Consider the following 27,317-nt stretch of genomic DNA (forward strand, 5'->3'; position numbering starts at 1 on the left):
TGGTGTTTTTTCTTGCTTTTCTTTTTTTCCTGGTTTTTTTTTGTGAGGAGTGGTACCCATCAGACTGTGTGCGCGGATCTGGAACTGCTGGCGAAGGAATTACCCATGGGTTCCCGACGCCTGCACGCGGATATCTGGAAAGGCGACACCATACATGCACAGTGAGTTTAAGAACACTGCTCGGCTGACTGTGAGGGGTACTGTGGGACTCAAGTCTCCTTTTCATAGGGCATGGCGATGAAACTACAAACAGCTTTACATGTAGCAACTTTGAATGTGAGAGGCCTTGGTGCACGACGGCGTCAGTGCCAGCTTAACCGCCTGCTTGCTGAAAACGCGCTTGACATAGTTGCAGTCCAAGAGACTAAGATCGAAAGTGAGGAATCCACTGATCGCATGGTGTCCACCTTTCGTGCAGCCTTTAACGTTTGTGTTTGCCATTCCGTTGGCACCTCGGGTGGGTGCGTATTATTTGTTCGAAATAATTTAGGCATCACTGTCGAGGCGGTTTTTTCTTGCCCTAGTGGACGGCTTATTGCTGTAGATTTTTCTTTTTCCAAGTTATGTTGGAGCATTATATGTGTGTATGCTCCAAATGTTAAATCTGAGCGTTTTGATCTCTTTACCCGTTTGGAGCCCTACCTTGTCTGCGACCGAGTGTTGTTGCTGTTGGGAGATTTTAATTGTGTGTGTGCCGCTAACGATCGAGTGAAGTTTACACCTGTGTATGATAAGAGTGCTCAATTGCTTCAATCTCTGGCTTATGATAATAGCTTAGAGGATATTGGCACTATGTTTACCGAAGGGAATCGACCTCAGTTCACTCATTTTCAACGTAATAGTCATGCCAGGTTGGACAGAATTTATGCATCCATAGATCTCGTGTCTCTTTGCACGAGTTGCAAAGTTATACCTGTAGCTTTTAGTGATCATTGCCTAGTGATCGCAAGTTTCGGCATAAAGCAAAGAAAGACAAAATTTAACTGGAATCTCTGGAAATTTAATGTAAAGCTCTTAGAGGACGAGGAATTCGTAACTGATATTGCGGATGGAATGCAGAAGCTGCTTGAGGAGCGACCCAGCGTTGTTGCGGTTCAATGGGAAGATTTCAAGGAGTGGATAAAAAGAACATTGAAAAAATTTACTTGAAGCGATACGAAGAAAAACAGGAAGAAAAAGCAGCTCGCGAACAACTGCAATTTTTAATAGGTATGGAAAGCTCCGAGCCAGGGAAGTATTCCAAGGACCTAAGGGAGGTGAAAAGCCTGCTCGAACGCTTAGACACTGAAAGGTATAAAGCTGCCGTTATACGCGCAAGGACACAGAAACTGTGGGCTGGTGAAACGCCGACGAAGCGAGCTTTGTGTGACGAAAAGCGTTATGCTTGCCAAAACGAAATCAGGCAGATAAGGAACGGAGATGAAGTCACGAGTGACGCTTTTACAATCAAGCAGCTATTTGAAGAGCAGTACATTGAGCTTCTTGGACATACGCGTGACATGAATGAGGCCTTCCTGGTTGACTTTTTCCCTCTCCTGCCGAGACTTCAGGACGAAGTAAAGGAGCGTCTTGAGCAGCCCATAACTGCAAAAGAAATAGAGATTGCAATCGAAGACCTGCAAGCGGGAAAAGCTCCAGGACCTGATGGAATAGGGGCCGAATTTTACAAAGCATTTAAGTCCACAGTCGCTCAGTTACTGCTAAGAGTTCTAGATGAAGCTTATGAAAGAAAACAAGTGCCACTCTCATTCACCACGTCGTACATAGTATTGATTCCGAAATCAGATGTCCCAGAAAAGAGGTTGTTGGTGGGGAACTATCGCCCGATAAGCCTCACCAACGTGGACTATAAATTGTACATGAAGGTTTTAGCAAAGAGATTGCAGAGCATAATTACGAAATTGGTTGGGCCGCACCAGACTTGCGGAATCAAAGGTAGGAGTATCGCCACAAATGTGCACGTCGCACGGACCGTGCTGGAATGTTGCGATGTGCTCGGGGACCGCATCGCTATGATGCAACTAGATCTGGCAAAAGCCTTCGATCGCGTTTCCCATGATGTCATTTTCAGCATTTTGGAGCACGCTAATGTAGGCCGTATTATTGCAGAAGGTGTCAAGATGGCATATGCAAACTGCACCACGCGCATTATTGTTAATGGTGACCTCACAGACAGGATAGCAGTTCATTCGTCGGTAAGGCAGGGATGCCCGCTATCGCCTCTGCTGTTTGCGGCCTACTTGGAGCCATTGTGCTTAGCCATCATCAGAAGTGAGAGCATCACGGGCTTTCGATTGCAGTCGACTCACGTCAAAATCCTTGCTTATGCGGACGATATTGCGGTATTCTGTTCAGACAGAGGCAGCATTACCGAGGTGATCAGCACGGTGGATAAATTTTGCAAACAAACGGAGTGTCTCATAAACTGGGACAAAAGCTCTGGCTTTTGGCATGGCGACTGGGAAGCGATGCCTGAACACTTTTCCAGGATGCGATGGTCGTCTTTGCCGACGCAATATCTCGGCGTCCCCCTAGTGTGTTATCGCGATGCAAGTGAACACTGGAATGAGGATATGTCAAGGGAGAGGGAGAAAGCAGATGCCTGGAAAGGGAGGCAGTTATCAATGTTTGCGCGAGCCTCCGTCTGCAATCTTTTCCTTGTATCCAAAATATGGTATTTGATGAATGTGCTGTGCGCATCTCGGGCCAGTATTCAAAAGATGCATCGAGTGTTTGCTGTTTTCATTTGGCCGTCGAACTGGGAGAGAACCAGTCGTACCAATTTGTTTCTTTCAGTGAAAAAAGGAGGCCTCGGCCTTGTGCATTTATTTCTGCGTCAAGTTGTTTCGCGTTTTTTCTTTCTTCGAAATCAAAGGGATAATTTTCTTATGACTGTTATCCAAGTGCGGTTGCAGAGACTTCTTCCTGAATTTGTCGTCTCATCTTGTGCGAATATGTGTGGCACTGGCAATGGTTACATGCGAGAGGTTCTACTCTCTTTTAGGCTGCTCCATGTGCGATTTTCCCTTGAGTACTTGTGTAAAGTTTCAAAGCAAAAGCTGTATAAGGACATATTGGACACCATGTTACCGACCCAAATCTACCGGTTACCTTATCGTGGAGGCCCAGGGCACGACGTATTAAAGAGAATTCAAAATATGCCTGTGAACCCATCTACGAAATCTTTTTTCTTTAAATTACACTCGAATACACTTCCTGTTAAAACGTGGCTGCACGAAAAGGGAATTTTCGTCCCATGGACCACAAACTGTCTCTTATGCAAAAAACCTGAGACAGTAGAACATGTATTTCTGGACTGTGGGGCCCCATTTTCTATTGTGATGTGCTCCAACGAACAGTCAAAAAAGGTTTTCCCCTGGACCCCTACGGCATCAGATTTCAGATTCTTGCCAATTCAGAATGAAGCAGGAGTACCGTATGATTTAATCATGCTTCTGGGCCTCCACAGCCTCTGGAGGACACGGATGCAAGTGCGACACGCGGATGTTAACGTTCGCTCGGTGCGTGAAAACTTTATTGAAAGTGTTGCGAGCTTGAGCGAAATGTACCGAGCGCAAGTTGACCCACCTGAATGGATTTCTGTATTTGATGGCTTGTCGCATTGAGAAGATTTTAACCCCTGATACGTCAGCCGAATTAGGCTAATGTTTTTATCCTTTGTACTTTTTTGTTTTGATGTCAGAGACGGCAATAAAGAAAAAAAAAGTCCGCGTGGCCTAATGGATAAGGCGTCTGACTTCGGACAAGAAGATTGCAGGTTCGAGTCCTGTCGCGGACGTGTTCCTTTTTATTTTTAGCCACCTGTCAAGGGGAAATGCGCTGAACAAGATGGGCGGCACACTTCGCGACCAAGCCTAGGGATCGCTAAGGTTGAGAAGAGCTGTGAAACGAGTCGCGTGGAGTGAACAGGACAGTTTCCTTCCCGTCCTTTCCTTTCCAACAGAGACTATGAAACTGAGCACCTTTTATGCCTCGGGAAGCGAATGGAGGGCGAATCCGTCCGCGTGGCCTCATGGATAAGGCGTCTGACCTCGGATCAGAAGATTGCAGGTTCGAGTCCTGTCGCGGACGTGTTCCTTTTTATTTTGAGCCATCTGTCAAGGAAAAATGCTCTGATCGAGATGGGCGGCACACTTCGCGACGATGCCTAGGGATCGCTAAGGTTGAGAAGAGCTGTGAAACGAGTCTCGTGGAGTGAACAGGACAGTTTCCTTCCCGTCCTTTCCTTTCCCACAGAGACTATGAAATTGAGCACCTTTTATGCCTCGGGAAGCGAATGGAGGGCGAGCCCGTCCGCATTCTACTTCCGGCCACCGAGCGTGACGGACGCAGGATCATGAGCTCCAGCGGTGTGGCGTTAACGGCCCTTTCCAGCCGCGGAAACAGGCTCGAGGACAACGAAGATAGCGAGTACCAGATTATTCTGCCAACTTTGCCCACCGGACGCGTTCTTTTTAACACGCTTTTTTTGCACGGCGATGTGCGGGTTAGGCCATACAGGGTCGAGGATTTCCGCGACGCCCTTGCCAACGTTGGTGCGCTCCCCGACGTTTTGGCGTTGGGGGCGTATCAGATCAACCATGTGTGGGCTGTCACGTTAACCAGCACAGAAGCAACGAAGAAGCTAGCGGCGTTCAAGGAACTGGAAGTTAAAGGTCGCCGCTGCCTCATCATCGATCCCGAAGACCAACAAGTGAAGCTGCGACTCCACTGGATGTTGCACGGCGTGGCAGATGATGACATCCGGACGGCCTTTGCTGCTTTTGGGAATGTGACCGAAGTGACCCGGGAGAGGTGGCGAGTTCAAGGCGTCAAGGAGAAGGGGTCCACCACGAGGACTGTGCTCCTGAAATTGAAGCCGGGCATCAAGGTAGATGATTTACCGCACCAGCTGCGAGCTGCCGGGGAATTAGCCCTTGTCGTGGTGCCTGGGCGAGCGATGCAGTGCTTACGCTGTCGAGGCACGGGACACGTCCGCCGCGAATGTAAGGTGCCGCGATGTTCAAAATGTAGGCGCTACGGACATGAGGAGGCTGACTGTGTGCTCACGTACGCTTCGGCCGCGGGACCTGGAACGAGGGAGCGGTCGGCGGAGCTCACTATGGACGTAGTCGAGGCAGAGGAGGCGGCAAAGGGAACCGGAGAAGCGCGTACGCAGGCACGGGAGACTGACTCGTCGGGGGACTCCGCACGAGACATCAATGCTGCCAGCGATGCGGGGAGGAGTGACGCTACACCTGACCTCCCTAGGTCAGACGAAGAGACGTCACCTCAGCCGGCAGACGACATGGAGCAGGATAACGGTGAGGTGCACCCGGACACCAGCGGTACTCGTTCGCCAAGCGTCACAGCCCCAGCCAAGCGACCCCACACACAGACCGATTCCGAAGGTGACAAGGCAGCAGCCCCCGGTGTCGACGAGCCGCCAGCAAAAACAGTCCAGTCCCGGCGGTCCGCGCTACGTCCGCGGCCAAACCTTTCTTCGGAGAGGCGGGCAGCGGATAAACCGCCCCCGCTGCCAGTTCAGCCGCTCGCACCAGACGGAGGCGGTTCCAATGACGGCGTCTAGCCGCGCGCTAGACGAGGAAGGTAAGCACCATGCTTTCGGTCTTTTCACCCTCAATGAAAATGGCGCCTGAAACCCCTTTGAGAGTAGCCACGTTAAATGTCAGGGGATTGGCAGCAAAAAAGAAGCAAAGCCAAGTACATCGCCTGCTAAGTGACCATGATATCGACGTGCTTGCCGTGCAAGAAACAAAGGTTGATGGGGAGGAAGAGACCGGGAGCATGGTGCAACGTTTCACGGCTAGATTTTACGCCATTGTGAGCCACGCGGTAGGGACATCGGCTGGGTGTGTATTGTTTGTCAAAAAGCTTCCCGGGCTGATTGTACAGGCTCACTACTCATGTCTGTCAGGACGGTGTGTTGTAGCCGATTTTGCATATCCCAATGCTGAGTGGCGCACTATTTGTGTGTATGCTCCTAACGTTGTTGAGGAAAGAGCAGCGTTTTTCGATAATGTTATGCAGCAGTTAAGTACGGAGAGGCAGGTTGTAATGCTGGGCGATTTCAACTGTGTACTGAATGCTCGGGACAAAACCAGCACACGCGGCTTCAGAGACAAGAGTACTGATGCGTTGTGCCAGTTAACAAGCGAGTGGAATATGGAAGATGTGGCTGAGTACCTGGGGGGAGCGCGTGCTGTACAGTACACGCACTTCCAAGGTTCGAGCCACGCGCGCCTTGACAGAATTTACGTGTCGCTGGATTTGATCCCCGTATGCAATGAATACCAAGTTGTGCCCATGACATTCACGGATCACTGCTTAGTGCAATGCGTATTCGGCACCAAAAAACGAAAGAATGCATTTATCTGGGAGTTATGGAAATTTAACAACAAATTGCTCAGTGATGAAGCCTTTAGACGGGTTGTACTGAATGAACTCATTAAAGTAAGGCCGGGCACATTGTACGAAATCTGGAAGCAATGGGAGATGTGCAAAGAACAGATTAAAATAAAAGCCATTGATAGGTCCAGTTGCCTGCGGTACCAGGAGAAAATTAAAGAAACCCAGCTAAAGGCTTTGCTGGAAAAACTACATGAGCAAGAATGTAAGGCACCCGGCAAATGGATAGAAGATATTAGGAAAATAAAAGAAGAGCTTGCGTTGATGGAAGAAGACAGATACCAAGGAGCGTTAGTGCGGGCAAGGGCGGAAAGTTGGAACATGGGCGAGACGCCCTCGAAAAGAGCACTGGCATTGGAAAAGGCTCATGCAGAGAAAAAATTACCGACGATTACGTTACTTCCTAATGCGAAATTTGAGCGCAGCAAATAAGCTGTTTCACCTTTTCGATAGATTGAGGCAAAGAAATCGAGCAACACATGTATGCGCTATCACAGAATTTTTTTTTTATTTTTCGCAGGAACAGGGGGGAGGGGGCCGGCGTGTACACCCAGCGGCAAACGATGGGGGCAGAAGCACGCGCAGCAAGCGGACAACACGATAAAGGGAGGAGGGAAGAGATAGCAGCGACTGACTGATGCCGCTGACGCCGATAGTGAGTCAACCCCAGCTGCGGAGTTGGTTTGAGGGACTACGCCGCCGATGCCGACACAAACAATATGATACCCTCGCTTCCGCAGCGCTAAGAACCAGGTCTAGCCGTGGGAAGGTGGTCACGTATTCGTCGACGTGCCGGGGCCTACGTGAAATAACCGGCGCGTCGGCAACTGAAGAGCACCCTATCCGCCACACAAGAACAGGGGGGGGGGGGGGGGGGGCCCTTTCCTCCTCTTTCTGCATGGCGGCGACGGTGTTCTATGCAGTTACGTTATCTTGACTCTCTAGCGGCGTCAGCGGCATCCAGCGGTATCAGTCGGTCGCTGCTAGCGCTGGGGGGATGAAAGGGGGGCGGAGCTGGTTACGAGGCCGACGACAACGCCGACGACGACGCGAAACCCAGGAACGGACGCCAAAGAGCTGCGCTCTAAAATCACATTGATAAGATTGCATGGGGCGGCATGCTATCGTCAGATGACGAGCATATCAGACAAGGCTTCTTCCAATATTATCAGCAGCTTTTTAACAAACAGGAGGTCGACATAAACTTGTTCAAAGAAAAGTTTCTTATGGCTATGCCACGACTAGACGAGGACACGAAGGAAAGATTAGAGATGCCAATCACAGAACTCGAGGTCGAAAAAGCAATCGGTAGTTTAAATATGGGAAAGTCGCCTGGGCCAGACGGCTTAAGTGCAGCTTTCTATAAGGGGTTTAAGAACGAAATAGCGCCAATATTGACTGCGTTGTTCCATGAAGCCTACGAAATAAACAGATTGCCGCTGTCATACGGGTTATCTCACACTATTTTAATTCCCAAGACAAATAACGAGGAAAAGCTCCAGCAGGCCACAGCTTATAGGCCAATTTCCTTGTCTAATGTCGATTATAAAATATTAATGAAAGTGCTAGCAAGGAGACTGCAGTCAGTAATTCAGGATATTGTCGGCCCTCATCAAACGTGCGAGATAAAGGGGAGATCAATTATGACTAACGTACACACGGCAAGATCGGTTCTGGAGTGTTGTGATCTGACTAATGAATGTGTGGCCATCCTCCAACTAGACCTCGAAAAAGCATTTCACTGTGTAGCCCACGAAATTGTGCTCAGTATTCTGGACCACGCGAATGTAGGTTCAGTAATTCGAGAGGGCGTGGCCATGGCGTACCGCGGCTGCACTACGAGATTAATTATAAACAAGAATCTGGGGGCCCCCATTCGGGTGCAACGTTCGGTACGCCAGGGCTGCCCCCTCAGTCCACTTTTGTTTGCCATTTACATAGAGACACTATGCTTGAACATTATTAAGAACGAGGCTGTTCAAGGTTTTAGGTTGCAGGCAGCTGAAGTCAAGTTGCTTGCGTACGCGGATGACCTAGCGGTGTTTGCTGTGAATCAGCAGAGCATACGCGAGGCTGCTGTGTCTGTTGACAGTTTCAGGAAGGCAACCGGAAGTGAAGTGAACTGGGCAAAGTGCCAGGGACTTTGGCATGGGGGTTGGCCATCAACCCCAGATATTTTTGCAAATGTGACTTGGGTAACTATCCCCCCAAAATACCTAGGAGTGCCTCTAAATTGCTACAGGGACAGTGATGCATATTGGAAAGAACAAGCGAACGAACTACGGGAAAAATCAGATAGATGGAAGGGGGCACATTTATCAATCTTTGCGAGAGCGACGGTGTGTAACTTGTTCTTTTTAAGCAAACTGTGGTACGTCATGCAAGTGTTGCACTGTTCCCGGGCAAATGTACAGAAGATACATCGCATTTTAGCTGTTTTTGTTTGGTCCTCGACCTGGGAACGGTGCCGACGGACGAATTTGTTTAGACGTGTGAAAGATGGTGGCCTTGGGCTAGGACATCTGTTTCTGCGCCAGCTTGTAAACAGGTTTTTCTTTTTTCGAGATGTGCGCGACCCTTTTTTGAGAACTATGTGTCAACTAAGGTTGACCCGTGTTTTGCCTGATTTTGTTGTGGGAGAAAATTATTTTTCCGGAAGAACTTTAGGTTACTTCATAGAAGTTGCTGATAGCGTTAAATTTCTTGTGCGTTTTTCGAGAGAATATTTAAGTGACGTGAAGCGGAAAAAGCTATACGCAGATCTGTGTGATGTTGTTTTTCCAGTGCCAATGTACAGAGCTTTGTACGATGGAGGCCACGGAGGCGATGTTCTGAAAAGAGTAAAAAGAATGCAAGTACAGCCAGGAACCAAAACTTTCTTCTTCAAGTTGCATACAGAGACACTATCAGTTAAAGGGTTTTTGGAGGGAAGGGGTTTATTCCTACCGTGGGGTTCGCATTGCCTAATATGCAAGTGCCCCGAAACAATAGACCATGTGTTTCTTCACTGTTGGGAGGGGGTGTTTTTTTCGGACGTTTTGCAACGAACACTTAAAAGAGAACTGCCGCTTCATCCCCACGGTATCAGATATTTGGCAACTGAAAACCAGGACGGGTTCCCATTTGATCAGGTAATGCTCTGGGGCCTCCATAGTATATGGCGCTCCAGAATCGCTGGGTATTACTGCGACTCGGACGCTAGACCAGCCCTCATGTATTTTCGGGAAAATGTACGTAGATTTGTGGAAGTGATGAAACTGCAAGCATGTGTACCCGATTGGCTACCCAGGATGGAAAATTTGACTCTGTTGAGAGAATTTTAAACTTGACATGGCCAGCCAGGAAGATCTGGCAGGTTGCTGGTTTTCAAAGTTTGGTGTCTGTATTTTTTTGTGTTCTTTTCTTGAAGGCAATAAAGAAAAAAAAAGTCCGCGTGGCCTAATGGATAAGGCGTCTGACTTCGGATCAGAAGATTGCAGGTTCGAGTCCTGTCGCGGACGTGTTCCTTTTTATTTTTAGCCATCTGTCAAAGGGAAATTCACTGACCAAGATGGACGGCACACTTCGCAACTAAGCCTAGGAATCGCTGAGGTTCAGAAGAGCTGTGAAACGAGTCGCGTGGAGTCCACAGAACAGCTTCCTTCCCGTCCTTTCCTTTGCAACAGAGACTACGAAATTGCGCACCTCTTATGCCTTGGGAAGCGAATGGAGGGCGAGTCCGTCCGCGTGGCCTAATGGATAAGGCGTCTGACTTCGGATCAGAAGATTGCAGGTTCGAGTCCTGTCGCGGACGTGTTCCTTTTTATTTTTAGCTGTCTGTCAAGGGGAAATGCACTGATCGAGATGGACGGCACACTTCGCGACCAAGCCTAGGGATCGCTGAGGTTCAGAAGAGCTGTGAAACGAGTCGCGTGGAGTGAACAGGACAGCTTCCTTCCCTTCCTTTCCTTTCCAACAGAGACTACGAAATTGCGCACCTCTTATGCCTCGGGAAGCGATTGGAGGGCGAATCCGTCCGCGTGGCCTAATGGATAAGGCGTCTGACTTCGGATCAGAAGATTGCAGGTTCGAGTCCTGTCGCGGACGTCTTCCTTTTTATTTTTAGCTGTCTGTCAAGGGGAAATGCTCTGATCAAGATGGACGGCACACTTCGCGACATAGAGTTAATATAACCAACTCTAGAGGGAAAGCTGCCCATTGAGCCCATGCATTCCAGTGGGCAACGCCTGAACGCAGCCATCACGCAACGGTTTGCGTGTGTTGCCAGCTGTTTTGCCACTTTCTAAATCTGGGCAAAGAACGGAGTTGGAAACTGGCAACGTAGTCCGTGGGAAGATGGCGGTATGCAGAGTAGCTCTCCACTGCGCTAAACTGCTGTAAACAACGGCAAAATCGTCGCGTTTGGATCGTTTTCAATGGTACGCAGTGTCGCATACCGACTGTAATTTCATATAGGTGGCTTGTGACTTCTGAATTGTTATTTGAAGGCTAGTACCGCGATTGTGACGCGCTGGAGTGTATGTCGTCTGTAGAGCGCACGGGATTTTGCATGTCCTCTGTTGTCCAGTGCAAATACACGTCGGAAATCTGCTTTGGCCCCGAAAGGGCGAACACAATTCGCAAAGGAAACGAATGCCCAATGTAAGTGGAGCAACTGCTTTGCCTGGTTTGTTTTGAATGTTCAGCGTTTTGTTATATTAAATGTCGAAGGTTTGTTAGAGTACCGCGGGCCTCTCGCGTTTTTTTTTTTTATCTTTCTCCTTCGCCGAGGAAGACTGTGCCGTGTCTTTTCTGGCGCGAGACGAGCTCATAATGGAATTTTTCGTACGCAGCATCGCTCAGAGCTTCATCACGAACGAGTGAAACAAGGTGGAGGCAGAAATGCATGAGACGCCATGTACCGCTCGAGAAACCTTCGTTTCATGTCCAGCATTGTGCGCATTAAATTGTGGGTGCTTGGTTGGTTGTTGTTGTGGGTTTTTGCTATTTTTTTTGCGTTGGTTCTTTTAGGTTAATGACTGCTTTTGCTTCTAATGTGTGACACTGCTTTTTTGCTGAGATATTTTTTATTCCTCTTTTTGGTTTCAAAACCCATTTATGAGAAGCTAGCGCTGCAAGTACTTTATACGCACTGGATAAGAAGGGTCCTGCGATTACATGTATGCTGTCTTGTTTACATGCCGATTTCCTGCCACTGGCTGTGTTCGGAGCAATAATGCGCTGTCAGATGCTTGAGCTGAGGATCATAACTGTGCCTGTTTTCCGTAAAATAAACAGTTGGTAGACTGCGCATGTCCTTATTTTGCCGTAGTCGTTGCTTGGCCATTCATTTCAACAGTGTTACCTTAATTACCGCATGCATTAGTGATGAAAATCGTAATAAAATGCATTTAAGCAAGAACACCTGCATCCTTTATAAGTATCGCCAATGTGTTCTCTGTCAAGCAGATTGAGGCAATTGCGTTAAGAAAGTCGAATGCCGTGCAAAAGCAAACGGCTGCAAGGTTCATTCGCTTGGTGTCATCCGCCCTTAAAGAGTTCCGAGAGCGGGAGATTTTCATTCACACGCTTTACAGTACACAGTAGTCGTGAAATGTGCATATATATCTCTTCCCACGTTTACTCACAATTGATGCAAAGTGTCCGATCCTTTTGGAGCTTTTGCCATGCATCAACGCACGAAGGTGGCATCGCGGTGGACGAGAGCGCGAGTGACTCCTTGTCGTATGCTGCAGCTCCTCGAATAAAGTGCCTTGAAATCAGGTTCGAAAGCAGAAGTTTGAAACCGAAACTCCGAGATCGTTTTTTTCAGTTCACTCGTGAACATGTTCGCAAACGTCCGATATTAAAAGAAATGACCACAATCAGTATGCTAAAGATTACAAAATGTGTTTAAAACATTGAAAATACGCGTAAGAGTGACATATAATTATTTTCTCTGCCGCAGTTTTCCGAATTCAAACCCAAACTTCACCCATCCTTGACTTTGCGAGAAAGCCTAGGGATCGCTAAGGTTGAGAAGAGCTGTGAAACGAGTCGCGTGGAGTGAACAGGACAGCTTCCTTCTCGTCCTTTCCTTTCCAACAGAGACTACGAAATTGCGCACCTCTTATGCCTCGGGAAGCGAATTGAGGGCGAATCCGTCCGCGTGGCCTAATGGATCAGGCGTCTGACTTCGGATCAGAAGATTGCAGGTTCGAGTCCTCTCGCGGACGTGTTCCTTTTTATTTTTAGCTGTCTGTCAAGGGGAAATGCTCTGATCAAGATGGACGGCACGCTTCGGGACCAAGCCTAGGGATCGCTGAGGTTGAGAAGAGCTCTAGCCATGCTAGATTGGATCGTATTTACATATCGTCACCACTTGCTCCTAACTGTGAGGACTATGTGGTGGAGCCAGTTTCCTTTACTGACCACAGTTTGGTTATGGTATCACTAGGTAGAAAGAAAAGGAAGAAGGTTGAATGGGGCTTGTGGAAACTCAACGCGGATTTGTTGAATGATGACGCGTTTGTTTTGGGAACGAAGGAAGAATTACACGCACTTTTAACATCAGACGGAAGGACCATAACTGAACGATGGGAAACCTTTAAACAAAAGGTTAAAATGAAAGCAATAGAAAGAGGGGGCGAGTTGAAGCGTCACGCGCAGAAGGAAGAGAAAAGCCTCAGACAGGAGCTAGAAGCGCTGCTTCAAATAGAAGCCCAAATCCCCGGCGGGTTCGGACAGGAAATACTAGCAATAAAAAGAAAGCTTGAGAAACTAGACGAAAATAAGTATAGAGGAGCAATAATACGTGCACGGGGAGAAAAGCTACTGGCGGGTGAGGCTCCAACTAAGCGTGCCTTATCAGACGAAAAAGCATATGCTAGAGCTAAAGAGATATTAGAGATAGATTACAAGGGGAAAACAACGCACGACCAAGCTGGTATTAAGAACGCCTTTGAGGATTACTACACGGAACTGTTCGGCCACAGATTACCCGATAAGCCGGGGATTGAAGAAGGTTTTTTCACAGTAATATGCCTAGGCTGGAACTTGATACTACAACGGCACTCGAAAGAGATATCACCGTTGGTGAAGTCGAAAGAGCCATCGACGAACTAAACCTTGGAAAATCGCCAGGTCCAGATGGACTGAGTGCCGCTTTTGACAAAGAGTTTAAACCTGGTGTCGCTGTGGCCTTGCATGGGGTATTCGTGGTGTCATTCGAGTGTGGATTATTGCCGCCCTCTTTTACGCGCGCTCACACAGTTTTGATTCCGAAAAGCAAAGAGGAAGTCAAACTTCGCACGGTCACTGGATACAGACCAATCACACTAACAAACGTAGACTACAAGGTGCTGATGAAGGTTTTGGCGAGACGACTCCAGGCTGTAATCCAGGATTTAATCGGCCCCCATCAAACATTTGGTATTAAAAACAGGACGATACACACGAACATCCATGTGGCCAGGAGTGTTTTAGAACTTTGTGATAGCGAATCCCTGCAGGTAGCCATGCTGCAGATCGATCTCGCTAAGGCATTTGACAGGGTGTGACATGACACCCTCTTTGATTTGTTGGACTGTGTTGGTGTTGGTAAAGTTATATGCGATGGTGTAAAAATGGCTTACAGAAACTGCACCACAAATCTTGTCATAAATGGTGAACTGTCGCGCCGTATAGATGTACGCTCATCTGTACGCCAAGGTTGTCCATTGTCGCCGCTGTTGTTCTCACTGTTCCTTGAACCACTCTGCCAGAAAATTTTGCAGAATGAAGAAATACGCGGTTTTGGCTTCCACACGTGTGAAGTTCGTGTGCTTGCTTACGCGGATGACGTTGCCTTTTTTGCATCGGACAGGGAAAGCATTACGGCTGTACTGAAAACAACACAAGATTTTTGTGCTCAGAGTGGGAGCATGTTAAACATAGATAAGTGCATTGGTTTGTGGCATGGCGCATGGGACATGACTCCAGATGTATTTGAAAATGTTCACTGGTCCACTACACCGAGCAGATATCTTGGGGTGCCTCTTGATTGCTATCGTGAAAGCGATTCGCTCTGGAGCAAGAAGGCCGGTGAAATGAGAGAGATGACATCTAAATGGCGTGGGCGCGACCTTTCAGTGTTCGCGCGTGCCACGGTATTCAATGTTTTTCTAGCAGCAAAGGTAATGTACATCTTGCAGGTGTTGTACTGCACACGGGTTAATATACAGAAGTTCCATCGCATCTTTGCGACATTTATATGGCAGTCCAGTTGGGAGAGAACCTCCCGAACGAATCTTTTTCGGCGAGTCGCCGAGGGGGGTCTCTCCCTCTCTCACTTGTTTTTAAGCCAAGTCGTCATGCGCTTCATGTTTCTCCGCGAAAGAAGAAACCCTTTCCTCCAGTGTTTTGTTTCAGTTTATGTTGCCAAATGCACTCCCAGACTTTGTAATCTCCTCTGCCAGAGGTGGTCGCTACAGTGTGTCCCGTTACCACCGTGAGGTTGTCGCATCTTATCGATTCCTTGTCACCCGTTTTTCCAGAGAATATTTGACAACTGTGAAGAAAAGGCAACTTAAAAAAGACTTATTACACGTCCTTTTTCCCGCTCCCTTGTATCGGTCGGCCTTTGGGGCCTCACCAGGACAAAATGTGTTAAAGAGGGTAAGAAGAATGTGGGTAACGCCTTCAGCAAAAACTTTCTCCTTTCAGCTGCACACAGGTACCTTACCTGTTAAAAGCTGGTTACATGAAAGAGACATGTACGTCCCGTGGGGCACCCATTGCCTTCTGTGTAGGAAGGAGGAAACAATTGACCATGTTTTTCTCGACTGTAATAATGCAATCTTCTTTTGGGACGTGTTGCAGCGAACCATAAAGAAAGATTTGCCGCTCACTCCGCACGGCATTAGGTTTCTGCCTGTCGAAGACGATGGAGCTCCATATGACACCATTTTTCTACTTGGCTTGCATGCAGTGTGGCGTAGTGCCATGGCATATCGCCATTGCGATCCTGGAGACAGATCTGTGTATCAATATTTTGTTGAGAGTGTCCTGAAAATTTACGATGTGTTAAAAGACCGAGGTTTTGAAGAAGAAATTGTATCCCTTGTCCAGAATCTATCCCAACTGAAGAAGTTGGAATGGTCGCTGGAAGCGAGGAGTGCTGTAGCCATGTAAATAGCCATGTAAATAGTAACATATGTTGTAATGCACTGTATTCCCACGCCTTTGAAGGCAATAAAGAAAAAAAAAAAGTCCGCGTGGCCTAATGAATAAGGCGTCTGACTTCGGATCAGAAGATTGCAGGTTCGAGTCCTGTCGCGGACGTGTTCCTTTTTATTTTTAGCCATCTGTCAAGGGGAAATGCACTGATCAAGATGGACGGCACACTTCGCGACCAAGCCTAGGGATCGCTGAGGTTGAGAAGAGCTGTGAAACGAGTCGCGTGGAGTGAACAGGACAGCTTCCTTCTCGTCCTTTCCAACAGAGACTACGAAATTGCGCACCTCTTATGCCTCGGGAAGCGAATGGAGGGCGAATCCGTCCGCGTGGCCTAGGATTCTGCTTCCGGCCACACCAGTGAACGGACGCAGGATGCAGGGCTCCGGTGGAGCGGCTTCAGCGGCCGTGTCAGGCCGCGGTAACAGGGCCAGTCAACAGGAAAATACTTACCAGGTTGTTTTGCCAGCACTGCCTACAGGTCGGTTCGTTCTGAATACGGTTTTTTTGTACGCCGATATCAGGGCCCGCCCGTACCGGGTGGGAGATTTCCGCGACGCTTTAGCAGAGCAGTCGCTGCTCCCCGATGTTATCGCAATGGGGGCGTATCGGATGAGCCACGTCTGGGCCGTCACTTTCAAGGATGCTGAAGCGGTGACCAAGATTATTAGTGTCGGTGAGCTGGTAGTGAAAAAAGGCCGCTGCTTGATGATTGACCCGGCCAACCAAGACGTGCGACTGAAACTTCACTGGCTGCTGCACAACGTGCCCGACGAGGATGTTCGGGCTGCCTTTGCGCCGTACGGAAAAGTGGCGGAAGTTGCCCGCGAGCGCTGGCGCGTGAGTGGTATGTCAGAAAAAGGCTCGACTACTAGACTCGTCACGTTGAAGTTGAGAGCTGGCGTGAAGCTGGACGACCTGCCGCACCAGCTGAACGTTAGCGGTGAGCTGGCGCTCGTTGTTGTACCGGGCAGACCACCGTTGTGCCTACGCTGTCGGAGTACGGGACACATCCGTAAGGAATGCCGAGTCCCGCGTTGCGGAGCCTGTCGACGGTTCGGCCACGAAGACGGACAGTGTGCCCGCACTTACGCGAGCATTACCGGCCCCGGTGCAGGAGTAGACTCGTCTGAGTTGCTGATGGACGAGGCTGATGCGGAAGATGCAGCCCGTGCAGACGGGCAACCAGCAGCGAGGGAAGGGCCATCGCTTACGGTTTTGACGAAGCAGAAGGCGACGTCAAGTGAGGTACCGGCGAGTGTAGTACAAGTTCAGAGTGCCTTTCAACAGGATGGCGATGGCGCGCCGAAGGGCGCGACAGAAGCCGCGGCGGAAGCTCCGGACAGCGCTGAACCTGCCAACACCGAAGGCATGGACTTCAGTGAGGAGGCGGGCACCCTAACGGCTGGAAAACGCTCCCGCGAGGAAAGCGCCGGCGAAAAGACGCATCTTGATGGTGGCAGCGACGAACCGCCGTCGAAGACCCCGGGAATCCGGCGTCCGATGTTGAAGCCGCGGCCGAACGTCATGGCCGAGACAAGGCAGGCGGGGAAACCGCCTCCGTAGTTCTGCAATGTGCATTTGTGGTGTTTTTTCTTGCTTTTCTTTTTTTTCCTTGTTTTTTTTGTGAGGAGTGGTACCCATCAGACTGTGTGCTCGGATCTGGAACTGCTGGCGAAGGAATTACCCATGGGTTCCCGACGCCTGCACGCGGATATCTGGAAAGGCGACACCATACATGCACAGTGAGTTTAAGAACACTGCTCGGCTGACTATGAGGGGTACTGTGGGACTCAAGTCTCCTTTTCATAGGGCATGGCGATGAAACTAGAAACAGCTTTACATGTAGCAACTTTGAATGTGAGAGGCCTTGGTGCACGACGGCGTCAGTGCCAGCTTAACCGCCTGCTTGCTGAAAACGCGCTTGACATAGTTGCAGTCCAAGAGACTAAGATCGAAAGTGAGGAATCCACTGATCGCATGGTGTCCACCTTTCGTGCAGCCTTTAACGTTTGTGTTTGCCATTCCGTTGGCACCTCGGGTGAGTGCGTATTATTTGTCCGAAATAATTTAGGCATCACTGTCGAGTCGGTTTTTTCTTGCCCTAGTGGACGGCTTATTGTTGTAGATTTTTCTTTTTCCAAGTTATGTTGGCGCATTATATGTGTGTATGCTCCAAATGTTAAATCTGAGCGTTTTGATCTCTTTACCCGTTTGGAGCCCTACCTTGTTTGCGACCGAGTGTTGTTGCTGTTGGGAGATTTTAATTGTGTGTGTGCCGCTAATGATCGAGTGAAGGGTACGCCTGTGCGTGACAAGAGTGCTCAATTGCTTCAATCTCTGGCTTATGATAATAGCTTAGAGGATATTGGCAGTATATTTACCGAAGGGAATCAACCTCAGTTCACTCATTTTCAGCGTAATAGTCATGCCAGGTTGGATAGAATTTATGCATCCATTGATCTCGTGTCTCTTTGCACGAGTTGCAAAGTTATACCTGTAGCTTTCAGTGATCATTGCCTAGTGATCGCAAGTTTCGGCATAAAGCAAAGAAAAACAAAATTTAACTGGAACCTCTGGAAATTTAATGTAAAGCTTTTAGAGGACGAGGAATTCGTAACTGATATTGCGGATGAAATGCAGAAGCTGCTTGAGGAGCGACCCAGCGTTGTTGCGGTTCAGTGGGAAGATTTCAAGGAGTGGATAAAAAGAAGGGCCATTGAAAAAAGTTGCTTGAAGCGATACGAAGAAAAACAGGAAGAAAAAGCAGCTCGCGAGCAACTGCAATTTTTAATAGGCATGGAAAGCTCCGAGCCTGGGAAGTTTTCTAAGGACCTAAGGGAGGTGAAAAGCCTGCTCGAACGCTTAGACACTGAAAGGTATAAAGCTGCCGTTATACGCGCAAGGACACAGAAACTGTGGGCTGGTGAAACGCCGACGAAGCGAGCTTTGTGTGACGAAAAGCGTTATGCTTGCCAAAACGAAATCAGGCAGATAAGGAACGGAGATGAAGTCACGAGTGACGCTTTTACAATCAAGCAGCTATTTGAAGAGCAGTACATTGAGCTTCTTGGACATACGCGTGACATGAATGAGGCCTTCCTGGTTGACTTTTTGCCTCTCCTGCCGAGACTTCAGGACGAAGTAAAGGAGCGTCTTGAGCAGCCCATAACTGCAAAAGAAATAGAGATTGCAATCGAAGACCTGCAAGCGGGAAAAGCTCCAGGACCTGATGGAATAGGGGCCGAATTTTACAAAGCATTTAAGTCCACAGTCACTCAGTTACTGCTAAGAGTTCTAGATGAAGCTTATGAAAGAAAACAAATGCCACTCTCATTCACCCCGTCGTACATAGTATTGATTCCGAAATCAGATGTCCCAGAAAAGAGGTTGTTGGTGGGGAACTATCGCCCGATAAGCCTCACCAACGTGGACTATAAATTGTACATGAAGGTTTTAGCAAAGACATTGCAGAGCATAATTACGAAATTGGTTGGGCCGCACCAGACTTGCGGAATCAAAGGTAGGAGTATCGCCACAAATGTGCACGTGGCACGGACCGTGCTGGAATGTTGCGATGTGCTCGGGGACCGCATCGCTATGATGCAACTAGATCTGGCAAAAGCCTTCGATCGCGTTTCCCATGATGTCATTTTCAGCATTTTGGAGCACGCTAATGTAGGCCGTATTATTGCAGAAGGTGTCAAGATGGCATATGCGAACTGCACCACGCGCATTATTGTTAATGGTGACCTCACAGACAGGATAGCAGTTCATTCGTCGGTAAGGCAGGGATGCCCGCTATCGCCTCTGCTGTTTGCGGCCTACTTGGAGCCATTGTGCTTAGCTATCATCAGAAGTGAGAGCATCACGGGCTTTCGATTGCAGTCGACTCACGTCAAAATCCTTGCTTATGCGGACGATATTTCGGTATTCTGTTCAGACAGAGGCAGCATTACCGAGGTGATCAGCACGGTGGATAAATTTTGCAAACAAACGGGGTGTCTCATAAACTGGGACAAAAGCTCTGGCTTTTGGCATGGCGACTGGGAAGCGATGCCTGAACACTTTTCCAGGATGCGATGGTCGTCTTTGCCGACGCAATATCTCGGCGTCCCCCTAGTGCATTATCGCGATGCAAGTGAACACTGGAATGAGGATATGTCAAGGGCGAGGTAGAAAGCAGATTCCTGGAAAGGGAGGCAGTTATCAATGTTTGCGCGAGCCTCCGTCTGCAATCTTTTCCTTGTATCCAAAATATGGTATTTGATGAATGTGCTGTGCGCATCTCGGGCCAGTATTCAAAAGATGCATCGAGTATTTGCTGTTTTCATTTGGTCGTCAAACTGGGAGAGAACCAGTCGTACCAATCTGTTTCTTTCAGTGAAAAAAGGAGGCCTCGGCCTTGTGCATTTATTTCTGCGTCAAGTTGTTTCGCGTTTTTTCTTTCTTCGAAATCAAAGGGATAATTTTCTTATGACTGTTATCCAAGTGCGGTTGCAGAGACTTCTTCCTGAATTTGTCGTCTCATTTTGTGCGAATATGTGTGGCACTGTCAATGGTTACATGCGAGAGGTTGTACTCTCTTTTAGGCTGCTCCATGTGCGATTTTTCCTTGAGTACTTATCTAAAGTGTCAAAGCAAAAGCTGTATAAGGATCTGGTGGACACCATGTTACCGACTCCAATCTACCGGTTACCTTATCTTGGAGGTCCAGGGCACGATGTATTAAAGAGAGTTAAAAATATGCCTGTGAACCCATCTACGAAATCTTTTTTCTTTAAATTGCACTCGAATACACTTCCTGCTAAAACGTGGCTGCACGAAAAGGGGATTTTTGTCCCATGGACCACAAACTGTCTATTATGCAAAAAGCCCGAGACAGTAGAACATGTATTTCTGGACTGTTGGGACCCTATTTTCTATTGGGATGTGCTCCAACGAACAGTCAAAAAAGGTTTTCCCCAGGACCCCTACGGCATCAGATTCTTGCCAATTCAGAATGAAGCAGGAGTACCGTATGATTTAATCATGCTTCTGGGCCTCCACAGCCTCTGGAGGACACGGATGAAAGTGCGACACGCGGATGTTAACGTTCGCTCGGTGCGCGAAAACTTTATTGAAAGTGTTGCGAGCTTGAGAGAAATGTACCGAGCACAAGCTGACCCACCTGAATGGATTACTGTATTTGATGAACTGGTCGCATTGAGAAGATTTTAAGCCCTAGCTGATACGTCAGCCAAGTTAGACTGATGTTTTTATCATTTGTACCTTTTTTGCTTTGATGTCACAGACGGCAATAAAGAAAAAAAAAAGTCCGCGTGGCCTAATGGATAAGGCGTCTGACTTCGGATCAGAAGATTGCAGGTTCGAGTCCTGTCGCGGACGTGTTCCTTTTTATTTTTAGCTGTCTGTCAAGGGGAAATGCTGCCGCGCGTTGAATTCACCGGTATCGAGGCCCACCTTGTGCACGGCTTAAGTTTGCTGGCAGGCCAAGGAATTGAAGGATATAAACCTATGAGAGGGTGCAATTACTTGACAAGCGGGTGAGTCCAAGAGCCGTGCTGTGGGTGCCGACGTCCGCGGTGCCGACGGCCAAAGTGCCGTTTTTGAAGAGGTGAGTAATTCGAAGGGTCTGTTCACTTAGCTGTAGCTTAACTTGTCATCTCTACCCGCTGAAAGTTACAACTGAATCTAGCTGAATGGCTGCACACTGCGTTGCTGCGAAAACGGTCTTGTGCATACGAAGCAGCGCTACGTAGCTACAATCAAAACTGCAAAACATTCTCGCTGTGTCTGCCGATCGTGCTGCGAGCGCATGGCAGTATTTGTTTGGCCATTCTGTCGGGTAAATAAGGCAGCTATGACACTTTGCCTTTCTGATGAAAGACCGTACGTCTGAGAAGCGTCAGCAGTTCGCGGACTACAGCTAGGCGCTTGAATTATCAATTTCTGCGGTGGCAGTTCTGGAATTTCGGTAATTAATCGTGCTGTGTATCCACGATGTGCCCTGTATGACTAGCTGACAGTTATCAACTGATATTAAAAGCTGCAAGTCGTGTATGTTCTTGCGTGCAGCGCAGCCAGCCAGTTTTGCTGCCGAGTTGAGGCGCAGCTCGGTTATATCACGGCGCAGAAGAATTCTGCTGCAAACTTCATGCACAATACGCGCTCCACAAAGATAAGGGGTCGCTGACGTATTCAACAACGTGCAAATATGTTACGGATCACTAACAGTTCAGGCCGGGTACCTCACGGCGCACCGTAACACTGCGCGAGCTCGCCTGAAACGACCGCAAACATGGCGCGCCTGCCGCGACGACGCTCGCGCCGTCTGGTAGCACGGCCTCAGTGAATATAGGGATCGCTGAGGTTGAGAAGAGCTGTGGAATGAGTCGCGTGGAGTGAACAGGACAGGTTCCTTCCCGTCCTTTCCTTTCCAACAAAGACTACGAAATTGAGCACCTCTTATGCCTTGGGAAGCGAATGGAGGGCGAATCCGTCCGCGTGGCCTAATGGATAAGGCGTCTGACTTCGGATCAGAAGATTGCAGGTTCGAGTCCTGTCGCGGACGTGTTCGTTTTTATTTTTAGCCATCTGTCAAGGGGAAAAGCACTGATCAAGATGGGCGGCACACTTCGCGACCGAGCCTAGGGATCGCTAAGGTTGAGAAGAGCTGTGAAACGAGTCGCGTGGAGTGAACAGGACAGCTTCCTTCCCGTCCTTTCCTTTCCAACAGAGACTACGAAATTGAGCACCTCTTATGCCTTGGGAAGCGAATGGAGTCCGAATCCGTCCGCGTGGCCTGATTCTGCTTCCGGCCACGCTCGTGAACGGACGCAGGATGCAGGGCTCCGTAGGAGCGGCTTCAGCGGCCCAGCAGGGCCGCGGTAACAGGATTTTTGATACTTGAGACCCGGAATATCAAGTGTTGCTGCCTCAAGTGCCGACAGGCCGTATTGTTTTAAATACGTTGTTTTTGCATGCTGATGTGCGGGCCAGGCCGTATCGCTTGGAGCACTTCCGCGATGCGCTGGCGGGCTTAGGCCTACTGCCCGATGTTATCGCCCTTGGGGCGTATCAGATGAGCCACGTTTGGGCAATCACCTTCAAGAGCGACGAAGGCGTCAAGAACATGAAAGTGAAGGAGCATCGCTGTATTGTGGTCGACCCAGCCAACCAGGCGGTGCAATTGAAGCTGCATTGGATGCTGTACAACATGCCTGACGACGACATACGGACAGCCCTCTCACCTTACGGAAAGGTGATTGACGTTTGCCGGGAGAAATGGCGTGTTCACGGCGTGCAAGAAAAATCATCGTCAACGCGAGTGGTGTCCTTGGTTTTGCGGACGGGTCTCACCGTGGAAGACCTGCCCCACCAACTTCGTATCGCCGGTGAGCAGACCTTGGTTGTTGTACCTGGCAGAGCACCGTTGTGCTTGAAATGCCAAAACACCGGTCATGTTCGACGTGGCTGCCGCGTCCCGAAATGTACGCTTTGTCGTCTCTACGGCCATGACGAAGCGCAGTGTGAAAGGACGTACGAGTCGGTAACAGGACCGGCGCCCAGGGAAGACGTGGCGGACCTTTTCATGAACGAGGCTGACGTCGCTGAGGCCTCCCGCACGGAGAGTCGGCCGTCGGACACGGCCGGAATGCCCTCTGAGCATACCGCCGGCCTACCGAACGCGGCTACAGTGCAACCTACGTAGCAGAAAGCTCAAGAGGAAAAGCCAAGGGACGAAAATGTGAAGGAGTTGGCCGCCGAACCAGCCGCTACCGAGGTGGATGCAGCAAAACACGCACCTGGAAGCGATTTGATGGACGTGGCAGAATCAGGTGTAAGCAACGCGGCGACAAAAAGGTCACGGGACTCAGCCAACAACCAGCACGAGAACCTTGGCAACGAGAGCAACGATGAACACCCGCCGAAAGCACTGGTGGGCCGTCGGGCGCCCTTGCGTCCGAAACCGAACATTCCGCCGGACAGACGGCCGGCGGCAACACCGCCTCCGTAGGACGTGGCGCCTACTGGGGCGTCCAGGCCAGCGTCGTCAAAAGATGGGCGCCTTTTCAGAAGTAGCCGCTGCGTACACCGTAAAGGTACGCGTGGGAATTGTGCTGCCAATTGCTTACTTGTTGCAAATTGCTAATATCAGTAGTTACCCAGAGGTACTGTGCGATCGGTGTGCTCTGTAAGATAAATGGCTCTGAGCCTACAGGCAGCTTTAAGAGTTGCCACCTTGAATGTTCGTGGCCTTGGAGCACGTAGGCGACAGTATCAACTTAGTCGCCTCTGTATGGAGAAGGAACTCGATGTCATCGCGATACAAGAAACTAAGGTCGAGACTCAAGAGCAGACCGATCGCATGGTGATGCCTTTTACCGCGCATTATAATGTGTGTGTATGCCATGCTAATGGCATGTCAGGCGGGTGCGCACTGCTGATACGGAAGAGTGCTGGCATTATTGAAGAGAGTATGACTGTTTGCCAAACTGGCCGCATGCTTATTGTAGATTTTTCTTTTTCTGAATCCTTGTGGCGGATCATATGCGTTTATGCGCCTAACAATGTGAATGACCGAATGGTATTTTTTGAGTACATTGAGCAGTACTTAAAGTGTGATCGCTTTGTCATATTTCTCGGTGATTTTAACTGTGTGTGTTTTGCGGAGGATCAATTCAGGGGTGCACATGTTCGTGACAAAAGTGCTCTCCTTTTGAGCTCACTAATTGAGGAGCACAACCTAGAAGATGTGGGCCGAGTCTTCACTGGCGGTATGCTTCCGCAGTACACACACAATCAGAGAGAGAGCCGAGCAAGGTTGGACAGAGTGTATATTTCACTAGACTTGATGCCCCTATGTAGTAGTTACAGTGTCACACCACTATCATTCACAGATCATAGCTTTGTGAGCTTCGCACTCGGGAAAAAAACTAAGAAGACACGATTTAACTGGGACATGTGGAAATTCAATGAAAAGGTTCTTGATGATGAACTGTTCACAAGCAGAGTTAAGGAAAAAATAACAGGGATGCTGACAATGAAGCATGAAAACTTTCGGGCTGCAGGGGAGGAATTTAAGAGCCAAGTTAAGCTTATTGCAATCGAAAGAGGAAGCGGCCGGAAGCACGAAGAACTGCAGAAGCAAAAAGAGCTGCAAAGGGAACTGGAATTTCTTTTAAACGTACAAAACTTTGACCACGATCAATTGGCTGAGAACGTGAAGAAAGTGAGACATGAACTAGAAGTTATCGATTCAGAGCGATACAAGGCTGCAGTCATACGTTCTCGTAGTGAAAGGTTATGGATGGGTGAGGTGCCAAACAAGCGCGCAATGAGCGATGAAAAACGGCAGGCGTCAAGAAACGAGATCAGCAGCTACGTTTCCAAAATGAAGTGACGTCAGATCCCGCGGTGATCGAGAATGCTTTTATCGACCATTATCGCGATGTGTTCGGCAATGTCACACGCCTCGAGCCAGGCTTCGACAGCGATTTCATGATCGGAATGCCAAGACTGGATGACGATGTTAAGGACAGCCTAGAAATGCCAATAAGTGTGAGCGAGATCAAAACAGCGATAGAGAAGCTGCCGTCGGGCAAATCGCCAGGGCCGGACGGCCTAGGCGCAGCTTTTTACAAAGCTCTCAGTCAAGAATTGGCGTGCATTTTGCATAAACTTCTGTCAGAGGCGTATGAATTTTAAAAAGTCCCTCCTTCATTCCGGACATCACACACAGTGCTGATTCCAAAAACCGATGATCCGGAAAAGCTCCTTCTTGTAGGCTCATATAGACCGATATCTCTCACCAATACAGACTACAAAATTTTTATGAAAGTACTAGCTGGACGATTACAAGTGGTAATTAGAGAGCTAGTAGGGCCACGTGAGACGTGCGGCATTAGAGAGCGCACAATTTCAACGAACACCCACATCGCAAGAAGTGTACTAGAATGTTGTGATGCCCTTGAGGGCCGAGTGGCCATGTTACAGCTTGACCTTGCGAAGGCCTTTGACCGGGTCTCGCATCAGGTGCTTTTCAGTATACTACAGCACTGTAATGTTGGGAGCATAATTTTAGACGGTGTCAAAATGGCTTATGAAGAATGTTCAATGCAGATTATCATCAACAAGTGTCTTAGTTCAAGGGTGCTAGTCCGCTCCTCTGTGAGGCAAGGGTGTCCCTTGTCTCCTCTGCTTTTTGCCATATACCTCGAACCTTTCTGTAGGGCAGTCATCCTTGATGCAAACATACGTGGTTTTAGACTGCACGCCGCTGAAGTTAAAATGCTGGCTTATGCAGATGACGTTGCAGTCTTCTGCGAGGACAGAGAAAGCGTGCTAGAGGCTGCGCGCATTGCCAGAAATTTCTGTTGCTACACTGGTGCCCAGATTAACTTTGAAAAAAGTGTGGGAATATGGCATGGGAGCTGGAATACGACACCCGCCAATTTCGCGGGTATACAGAGGACTTCAGTGCCTGCACGGTATCTCGGGGTGCCCCTTCAGTACTATAGGGACTCGACGCAGTTCTGGAGTGAACAAACAGAAGAGTTGAAGGAAAAAACAAAAGGATGGCAGGGTCGCGGATTATCGGTGTTCACGCGTGCGGCAGCGTGCAATGTTTTTTTGATTGCCAAAGTGTGGTATATGATGCAAGTGTTATTCATGCCTCGTATAAATGTGCAAAAGATGCACCGAGTGTTTGCCGTCTTTATCTGGAACTCCACTTGGGAGCGGACCAGCCGTACAAGCCTTTTTCGCAAAGTTCGCGATGGTGGACTAGGGCTTTCACACTTGTTTATACGACAGATCGTATCGCGATTCTTCTTCCTGCGAGATGAAAGTAACGATTTTCTCCGTACAGTCATCCAGGCGAGATTGGCAAAAACACTGCCTGAGTTTGTTGTTTCCACATCCAATGTTGCCAGTACAAGAGTGACCGGCTACTATCGAGAAGTAGTTGCTTCCTTTCGAATACTTTGTGCACGTTTTTCTTTGGAGCATTTGTACTCAGTGTCAAATAAACAACTGTATGCGGACTTAGTTGACAGCATGCTGCCCACCCCATTGTATAGGACTGTGTACTCTGGAGGCTCAGGTAAAGATGTACTGAAGCGAGTCAGAAGGATGCCTTTTAGACCGGTGGCCAAAACGTTTTTCTTCCAGTTGCACACAAACACACTCCCCGTTAAAGTATGGCTGGAACAGAAAGGAATATTCGTGCCTTGGACAACCGATTGCTTACAGTGTAAAAAGCCGGAAACAATTGAACATGCCTTCATTGAATGCTGGGACGCAGTATTCCACTGGGATATTTTGCAGCGCACTCTAAAAAAAAGATCTCCCCATAACACCCTATGGAATACGATTTCTGCCAGTTGAAAGCGATCGAGGGATACCTTTTGATATGTTCATGGTCCTGGGCCTCCAAAGCTTGTGGAGGACGAGAATGGCTTTTCGGCACGCAGAAGCCAATGTGCGATCTACGCGCGATAACCTAATCGAAAGTGTTTCATATATTAGATAAGTGTATCGTGCACAAAATGAACCCCCTGAGTGGGTTACCATCCTTGATGACTTAGTGTGTCTGAAGAAATTTTGAAATACCCGCATCGCACGCTAACGTGCTGATTCAGTGTATATGTATGCATTCATTTGTGTGACCTGTCACTGTATTAGCAGGCAAT

At 48.7% G+C, this 27,317-nt stretch overlaps 8 non-coding genes and 2 pseudogenes across 8 annotated transcripts; all 10 read left to right on the forward strand.

Annotated features, from left to right (window-relative positions):
* The first annotated feature begins 4,019 nt into the window (after nt 1–4,019).
* On the forward strand, nt 4,020–4,092 carry TRNAR-UCG (transfer RNA arginine (anticodon UCG)). Its single transcript has one exon. It is a non-coding gene; the product is annotated as a tRNA-Arg (tRNA).
* Nucleotides 4,093–9,856: 5,764 nt separating this feature from the next.
* Nucleotides 9,857–9,929, forward strand: TRNAR-UCG (transfer RNA arginine (anticodon UCG)). The gene has a single exon. It is a non-coding gene; the product is annotated as a tRNA-Arg (tRNA).
* Nucleotides 9,930–10,149: 220 nt separating this feature from the next.
* On the forward strand, nt 10,150–10,222 carry TRNAR-UCG (transfer RNA arginine (anticodon UCG)). The gene has a single exon. It is a non-coding gene; the product is annotated as a tRNA-Arg (tRNA).
* A 220-nt stretch (nt 10,223–10,442) lies between these two features.
* Nucleotides 10,443–10,515, forward strand: TRNAR-UCG (transfer RNA arginine (anticodon UCG)). Its single transcript has one exon. It is a non-coding gene; the product is annotated as a tRNA-Arg (tRNA).
* Nucleotides 10,516–12,571: 2,056 nt separating this feature from the next.
* Nucleotides 12,572–12,644, forward strand: TRNAR-UCG (transfer RNA arginine (anticodon UCG)). Its single transcript has one exon. It is a non-coding gene; the product is annotated as a tRNA-Arg (tRNA).
* Nucleotides 12,645–15,656: 3,012 nt separating this feature from the next.
* On the forward strand, nt 15,657–15,729 carry TRNAR-UCG (transfer RNA arginine (anticodon UCG)). Its single transcript has one exon. It is a non-coding gene; the product is annotated as a tRNA-Arg (tRNA).
* Nucleotides 15,730–20,936: 5,207 nt separating this feature from the next.
* On the forward strand, nt 20,937–21,009 carry TRNAR-UCG (transfer RNA arginine (anticodon UCG)). The gene has a single exon. It is a non-coding gene; the product is annotated as a tRNA-Arg (tRNA).
* A 1,113-nt stretch (nt 21,010–22,122) lies between these two features.
* On the forward strand, nt 22,123–22,195 carry TRNAR-UCG (transfer RNA arginine (anticodon UCG)). Its single transcript has one exon. It is a non-coding gene; the product is annotated as a tRNA-Arg (tRNA).
* A 270-nt stretch (nt 22,196–22,465) lies between these two features.
* LOC149360158 (uncharacterized) lies at nt 22,466–23,641 on the forward strand (annotated as a pseudogene).
* Nucleotides 23,642–25,719: 2,078 nt separating this feature from the next.
* Nucleotides 25,720–27,232, forward strand: LOC149360159 (uncharacterized; annotated as a pseudogene).
* Nucleotides 27,233–27,317: the final 85 nt, after the last annotated feature.

Source organism: Amblyomma mixtum, chromosome 2 (genome assembly GCF_055824585.1).
Source record: "Amblyomma mixtum isolate Tamu chromosome 2, ASM5582458v1, whole genome shotgun sequence".
In the NCBI taxonomy this organism is placed as follows: domain Eukaryota; kingdom Metazoa; phylum Arthropoda; class Arachnida; order Ixodida; family Ixodidae; genus Amblyomma; species Amblyomma mixtum.